Consider the following 8,896-nt stretch of genomic DNA (forward strand, 5'->3'; position numbering starts at 1 on the left):
CCACAGGGGAAGGGCCCAGCAGCTGCTCTGCACAGCCTGGAGGCGGGGCATTGGGGCGGCACTCCAGAACTCGGGGCTGTCCCACGGCGCGTGGGCCATGTGGGGCAGGACTCCAGGACTTGGGGCGGTCCCATGGCATGGGGGAAGGGGGTGGAGGAGTAAGGAGAGGGGTCCCAGGTCTCATGCGATTTTGTGCAACGGGTCACTAGTAATGATATAAAAAACTTGAGTTTGGGGAATTAAACACTTTAGGAAATAAGCTACCAAATTAGATAGAAAAATGCCTGAAGATACTGACATTATCAAATAAAGGTTATAAAATAAACATGCAGAATATTTTTTAAAAGGAAGAACTTAGAACATCAGAAATAAACAAAATACATTCGTGAAATTAAAACCTCAATACATAAACTGTCATTTCTGGCATTAAAGTTGACTAGATGCTCTGATGGATTCTTTTACTACAAAATAAGATTATAGATCAGAACACACTTTTAGACATTGCTGGTGATGGAGGAAAATTGTCAAAGATTACCACCGTCCCATACAAAGATTACTGGAAAAGGTAGAGTTGCATTGATTTAGAAAGCCAACAGTAACAATGGCAGTTAGTTTTACAGCCTTGGTAGAGACACAAGATCAAGAAGTTGAGACTGAATCCTCATTTTTCTGCTAAGATTCTTTATGAAAATGATCTCAAATTTAGGCATGCTTTAGAATCACCTACAGGGCTTGGTAAAATGTTGATTGCTAGGCTTATCCAGCAGCATTTCTTTTTTTATTCATTTGTGTGAAGTCATATGGTATTTGTCTTTCTCTGTATCACTTATTTCACTTAACAGAATACCCTCTAGGTCCATCCGAATTATTGTGAATGGCAAGATTTCATTCTTATTTGTTGCTAAGTAATATTCCAATGTTCTTTATCCATTCATATATCAATGAATAATAGCTCCGTTGTTTCCATATCTTGGCTATTATAAATAATGCTGCAATGAGCAAGCAGTTGAGCTGCCTTAGCATATCATTAGCATATTACATTTTGATTGGTTGAACAGCTGACCGGTCGACCAGACACTTAGCATATTAGTCTTTTATTGTATAGGATATTGGTCTGCTGTTATTTGTTTGTTTGTTTTCCTTGCCAGGTTTTGGTATCAGGTTTTTTGTTGGCCTCATAAAATGTGTTAGCAAGCAATGCCTCTTCTTCAATATTTTGGAAGGGTTTGAGAAAGATAGGCATTAATTTTTAAAAAATGTTTGTAGAATTCACTAGTAAAACCAACTGGTCCTATACTTTTACATTTTGGAAAGTTTTTGATGGGCCTATTTATATTTTGAAGTTCTTTGTGATTCGGTATAGGTAGGTTATATATTTCTAGGAACTTATCTATTGCTTCGTTTTTGCATTTGGTGGCATATAGTCTTTCATAGTATATTTGTATTAGCTTTTCTGTTTTTGTGGGTTCTGTCATTTTCTTTTATTTCTGATTTTGTTTGAGTTTTTTTCTCTTTTTTGCTTAGTGAGCCCAAGTGGTTTATCAACTTTATTAATCTTTGTTGCATTAATGTTTTGTATAGTCTTTTTGTTCACTATTTCATTTAATTTGGCTCTAATTTTTATTATTTCCTTTATTTTGCACACTTGGGGCTTCTTTTGTTTTGTTTTTTTCCTTGTATTTTTTAAAATGTATTTTTCAGAGAGGAAGAGAAAGAAAAAAACATCAATGAAAAAAAAAATCATTGATTGGCTGCCTCCTGCATGCCTCGCACCAGGGGTTGAGCCCACAACCTGGGCATATGCCATGACCAGGTCATGACTGGGAATCGAACTGTGACCTTCTGGTTCATAGATTGACGCTCAACCATTGAGCCACACCTGCTGGGCTGTCTATTATTCTTATACTAGAGGCCTGTTACACAAAGATTTGTGCAATAGGCCTTCCTTCCCCTGGCTGCTGGCACTGGTTTTCCTCTGGTACCCGGGACCCAGGCCTTCGCTCTAGCCGCCGCCTTCCATCTTCCCTCCAGCCAGAGCCTTCAGTCTTCACTCTGGCCCGAGCGCTGCTCCTGTAGCTCCCTCCTTCCCCCCCCCCCTCCCGCTCATAGCAGGGGTTCCACCCCACCCAGCCGCTCCGCACCTGCATGCATGCTGCCCAGAGGCCTGGAGCGGCTGGGAGGAGGGGCCACCACCACCTTTGTTGGGTTAATTTGCATACTCACTCCTGATTGGCTGGTGGGTGTTGCAAAGTGACAGTCAATTTGCTTATTTCTCTTTTATTAGTGTAGATTACTCTTTCTGACTGGTGTCAAATAGAATTCTTTGATTTTTTTTTTAATGCTCAAGACTCTGTGTCCTTCCATCTGTGTCATTTCTAGGTTTCTAGCTTCAATATCACTAATGCTTTTCTCCATCTAGTCAGCTCTATTTCCTAAGCCTGCTAGTTCATTCTTTATCTCTTTTACTGAGTTCTTCATCACTAGAATTTCTATATGCTTTTTTTTTTTTTTTAATTTCCAAGTACAGGTTCTTTACCTCCTTGGTTAAGTTTATTCCTAGGTATCTTATTTTTTGGTGTTGTTGCAATGGTAAACGGGATTGTTGTTGTGTTGTTTTTTTTAGTTTCTCTTTAGGAGAGTTCATTATTAGTGCAGGTCTTTAAGAGAGGGAAGAAAAGCAATGTGTGCCCAGTCCTCTACCTTGAATCAGAAGCATGGTTCCATTACTGGTACTTTTTCCTGTCCCTCTAATCAGTTTCATTAAAGGTGTGGTTTTCAAAGATCAAACTTTTGGCTTTGTTGATTCTCTATGTTGTATCTTTGCGTTTTAGTTCACTAGTTTTGCCTTCTATCATCATCTGTCACATGTATTCCTTTCCATTATTATTATTTTAGCTAATTTAGTTGTTGACTTCTTACATCTTACTCTTTATTCTCCTCATATAAGCATTAAAGCTACATATTTTTCTCTAAATGTTGCTTCACCTGCACTCCTAAGTTTGAGATGTAGTTTATTTTGAAATGTAGTTTTTTCAATATGATTCAGTTCTAAATAATTTTACATTTTGATATGATTCTCCCTTAGTCCAATGGTTATTAGAAAGCATTTATTTTTCCTTAATTTCCAAATGAATGTGGAATTTATTAACTATGTTTTATTAAATGTAAATATACTTTTATATCAATTGTGTTTAGGTTAGAAAAACTGATCAAAATATACTAGTCTTTTGAAGTTTGTTGATACTTCATGGCCTAGTACTTGATCAATTTTTAGAAGGAATGGAGAGCGGGACAGAGGGAGGGAGGGAAGGAAGGAAAGATAAAAAGGAAACAGAAAAGTAAGAAAGAAGAATCTCTATTCTCTAATGGTTGGATTCAGAATTTTATATATGCTTATTTGCTTAAAATTGTTATTGTTTTTTTCAATATTCTATGTCTTCCTTATTTTTGGTCTGTGTATTTCTTACCATAATTGAGAGAGTGTTTTGAAAGCTCTTGTACTGGTGGTAGAGATATCACATTATCCCTGTAATTTTATCAAATTTACTTTTTACACTGTGACAAATTATGTAGAACATAGAAGTTGAGACTTGAAACTGGTGAATTGAACCTCTTCCTATGTAGAAATTATGTTACTGTGTAGTAATATTTTCCAGTCCTTATTTTCTGTTTTGTTTTAGATTCATTAAAGTGGGCCTGGTTTGGTATATTTTGCTTATGATTTTCCTTATAGATATGTTTTACACCCTTTTTCTCTCAATGTTTCCATGTACCTATGCCATATGTGCTTCTCTTAAAAAATAACATATGTCTGGATATTGTTTTAAATCCTAGCTAAAATTTATTTTAATGGGCAATTTAATTTATGCTTACTATGAATACTAATATATTTTCACTTGTTATTATCTCAGTTTTTATCTGTATATTTCTGTCTTATTATTATTTTTCTCTCTCCTGGCTTGAAATGTATATAACTCTTTCTATTCATTTGGTAGTTATCCTTGAGGTATGCCCATGCATATTCAGCCTGAATCTAAAACTGAATATTTTAATATACTTCTAGAACATTTAAAGGAGCTTAGAACCACCTACCTTTTGATTTGCATACTATTATTTTCCAGTGTTTACATTTTCTTAAATACACCTCAGCATTTAGGGGGTGAGGTGGCTTATACATAGTCAATATTTATTTGGATTCACAAATATGTCTTTGGTTCATCTGTTCATCAATCCTTGCATATCCTAGTGTTATTTTCCTTCTTCCTGAAGTGCATCTTTTAGAATTTATTTTGCTGTAAGTCTCTTAGTTTTTCAGTCTATCCGTAAATATCTTGTTTTACTTTTTTCTGAAAATACAATTTTATTATGTATAGTTCAAAGTTGATAGCTAATTTCATTCAAGATATTGAAGATACAAGTTTACTGTCTTCTGGCTTCCATTATTGCTTGATGTTGGATGTCTTTCTAATGTTGCTGCCATGTACTTATCTGTCTTTTTCCTCCGATTGATTTTAAGATCTCCTTTGAATATCATGTAGCATGTCAATGTGGTGTTTCCTGATGGAGGTGACTGGATAAAGAAGGTGAAGGGATTAGCTAAATACCATATATGCAGACTCCAGGGACATGGACAATAGATTGGTGAAGGTAAAGGGAGGGGGAGAAACGGGTGGGTGGTTGGGCAAAGGGTGGGGTAATGGGGGACACCTGAAATTATGCCAACACTAACAGTTTTTAATAAAAAAATAAAATAAAAAATATTTTAATAAAAGATAAAATAGTAACAAATAATTAATGAAATAAAGAATTTTTAAAATTCCATAGTAGATGATGAGTTCAGTAGATTGTTGAAAGAAGGAAGGTCACTTTAAGCTGAATGAGGAAACTGCAGCCTGGATTTCCTGAGAAGAGATGGTGGCAGCTAAGAGGACGAGGCATACAGACCGAAGTCAGACTTCCTTAGGACAACATGTACTGTAAGGACAATGGGGTTATGCCTTCAAAGTTGGAAGAAAAAAACATTTAAGTTAGGCACCAACAAAGCAATCATTGCAATGTGAACAAAAACAAAAAGGAAACAGCAACAACAATAATCAATATTTCAGTACTCAGAAAATTTATCTCACACATTGCCTCTCTAAATAAGCAACTTACAAATTTACTTTAGAAAGAAATGATATTAGAAACCCAGAACGCGGGTAACCAGGTATAAAGAGGCAGTGGGTAACTCCAGAAATTAATAAAAAGAGATCCCCATATGTCAGCTGTTCAGCAACAATCTGTACAATTTTAACAAATATCTGCATCTGTGGGCTTCACAAAGGCGGTCTTCATGAACAGGAAAAACAGAACAAAGAAATTTGGAAGATAACAGTGATGCTGAAAATAAGGCACAGGTTTCTTTCCTCAATGTTAAAACGAAGTCATTTAGAAACTCCAGAAAAAAACACACCGACAAAACCAGAAAAACTACAAGAATTCCATGGGTCCAAACACAAAAGAAAACAAAATTCCCCATTATGTTGAGCAGTTATGGAATATAAAAATAGTCCATTTGACCTAAACACTAAGAATATTTTCCTTCTTCTTGTACAGGGGTCATAATACTGGAACCTAGTCCAGAAGAAATATTATTTTATCACTAGCACCTGAGTTTACAGGCAGTAATGTTTATAGAATCACTGTAATAACTTTAATAATTTAACAATTGGAATCAACCTAATTAAAAACACAGATTTTAAAGACAAAGTCATCATCATGTCTGCCAACATTATCATCATCAACATCACCATCGTCATCATCGTCATCATTTTGGCCAAGAAACATTGGGCATTTCCTAAGTGCCAGATACTGTACTAAAATCTCATAAGAATTACTCTGTTTAATTGTCAGAGTAATCCCTTGACGTAGGTATTGTTGTTATCCTCATTTCACTTATTAGGCACTGAGAAGCTAAGTAACTTGCTCCACATCTTTCCTCTGTCAGAAGTAGGGTCTGACTCATCGTTACTAAATTAGATCCACTCATTTTAATGTAGGAGTGAGGACACAGACAACCTCAATGGGAAAGCAAATGGGAACGAGGAAAGAAGAAAGGGCCAGCATGCCATCCACAGCCTGATCCTGCCTGGTGGGATGACAGGAGGTGGAGATGGGATAATATTCATTTAAACATACAATAGCAACCAATGAAAAAACTAAAAATTTTACAACCCCGAAAAGTTGGGAGGAGGGGAGAGGAGATCGGCAGTTGGGTTTGTGCACTGCATTCTAACCTTAAGCTAAATTTTACCCTTTCAAAGCAGGGAGAGCATTTTGCTAAGTGAAATAAGCCAGTCAGAGAAAGACAAGTTTCATATGATTTCACTTACATGTAGAATCTAAAGAATAAAATAAACTAATAACAAAATAGAAATAGACTCATAGATACAGAGAACAGATTGACAGGTGTCAGAGGCGAAGAGTGTTGAGGGCTGGGTAAAAAAAATCAAGGGATTAAGCAAAGAAAAAGAACTTCATAGACACAGGCAGCAGTATAGTGATTACCAGAGAAAAATGGAGGTGCATGAGGTATAGGGGGAATAAATGGCAATGAAAAGAGAGTTGATTTGGGGTAGTAAATACACAATTCAATATACAGATGATGTACCTAAACCTATATAATTTTATTAAACATTGTCACCTCAATAAATTCAATAAAAAATAAATAAAAGATAGTTAGAGTGCCACATGAAACCTCAAGTACCCAAAAACAAAATGGTAGAGTGGTTTTCTTTTCCCCATGTAATGGGGGTTTTACTAAACCTCAGAATTGCTAAAATAAACTGAAAGCAAAAACCAAATAAACAGAAAAATCTAAACTAAATATGATTATCCCTTCCCATTTCTCCTATAGCAAAGTGTTTCTTTAATATAAAAACACAATTTCTTTATACAGTAATTCAGAAATAAATGCATAATCTCACAGATTGAATCCATGGTCCACCTTCTAATTATCTAACATAATAATCTCTCAGGCTGCATCCTGGACATTTATGTGAGAAGCAGAGAGATTAGATACAACCAAACTCATTTGGCTATATGGGTGCTTGGTCTTTACCTTGTGGGCTTTGACAGAAGCAAACCTCAAAGCCAGAACACTGGGTCCCATAAAAATGCTGGATCTCATGCCAAAAAGGGATGAGAATTGTATTATAAGTGATAAATTATAGCCTGAAGAAAGGGTGTATGTCCCAAACCAAGTTTCTAGTCTATTTTAGTCCTGCTGTAACACAAACATTGTGTTGCCAGATCTTCAAAATTTTCAGGGAAAAATCTGCTTTAATAACCGAGGAAGACTACAGTTTAAAACCTCCTACAACAATGCATCTAAGTATGTTGTACAATATAGCAAAGATTCCTTTAAAATTGCAACTGAACTCACAAAAAGGTAAGGGAAATTTGGAGCTAAAATTAAAGAGGGAAGTGAAATACAGATACTGAAACTCAAATTGATGCTGTCCTACCCTTGGGGAGAGAGAACGGTCTTGGTAAACAAGGCTTTGGGTTTAGTGGCCATGTAAAGAGAGGAGAAAGGCCTTGAGTCTCCTCAGGGAGACAGTAGAAACCCCTACATAAAGTCAGGAATGATGACACCTCCTGTGAACGCACTGTACAATAACTAACTCTGCCAATAACTAACAGATCTTCATTAAAAAGACTACTAAAGTGTGTCCTCCAGATGAATGGAAATTGGTCACAGAAAGTGGCAAGATATAAGGTAAGTAAAGAATATGAGTAATCTTTAATAAGCATTGACTAATAGAAAAATATAGCAACAATAATGACAATAATAATGATGAATTCTGGTGTTAGAGGAGTGAGAAGAAAGTGAAATATGAACAATAATATTAAACAGTAATAGAATTATTTAAAAAACAACAACACTATGTTCTTATTGATTTTAGAAAGAGAGGAAGGGAGAGGGATATATATATAAACATCGATTGGCTGCATGCTGCATGCCCCCTACTGGGGGTCAAACCCATAATCTGGAATCAAACCAGTGACCTCTTGGTTCATGTGCCAATGCTTAACCACTGAGCCACACCAGCCGGGTGACAGGAAGAAAATTCTAATGGTGATAGCATTAACTCTAGTTTGTACATGACTGAATGCACCTGGGAGAGTCCACGCTGTGACTCAAGGCTGGCTGCCAACAGCGCTGGTGCCTGTGAGCAAGTGAATCTGTGTGCAGTCTCTTTAGGAGGACAATGGGTTTCCACAGCCCTGTTTTCTCTCTGAGGATGCAGCTGAGTGGATGAGGCAGGTCTCAGGGAGTCAAGGGGAGAGGGGAGTATTCATCGTGTTCATGTATATTCTGATTTAGTGCAGGCTGTGCCTGTGGGCTATGCAGGGGGAGGAGGGCTCAACACTGGAATAATAGCAGACCTCCCCTCTGAAGCCACTCAACTCAGCCCCTCACAAATACCTGGCATCTTTTGAGATGCTGTCTTGGAGGGAATCTGTATGTGAGCCCTTTAAGAGGTTTCATGTAGCCCCAGACGGAATCCCTTTGAGCTGAGTGGGGCAGGGTCTCTGCGAGTCACCAGGGTGAAGCAAGCAGTACAGATTCAGATTTGGAGCTCAGCTGCAGGACGTGTGCTAGGACGGCTCAGCACAGGGACAATAATGTGATGTTACTTTCCTAAATGACTATGAAAACATTCTATTGTAGGACTTGTCATCTAGGCAATTGTTTTTTATTTCTTATTGAGCTGATAGTGAAACCCTTTATTTAGTCTTTAGGCTCCTTATTCTACCTCTATATATGTCCTTTTTCTTCAATTCTCATACTATTCCAGTTTGTGCCTGTGGGGGAATGTGGGACTGGGAGCTTCAGCAATCTTTTTTTTTT

Source organism: Eptesicus fuscus, chromosome 12 (genome assembly GCF_027574615.1).
Source record: "Eptesicus fuscus isolate TK198812 chromosome 12, DD_ASM_mEF_20220401, whole genome shotgun sequence".
In the NCBI taxonomy this organism is placed as follows: domain Eukaryota; kingdom Metazoa; phylum Chordata; class Mammalia; order Chiroptera; family Vespertilionidae; genus Eptesicus; species Eptesicus fuscus.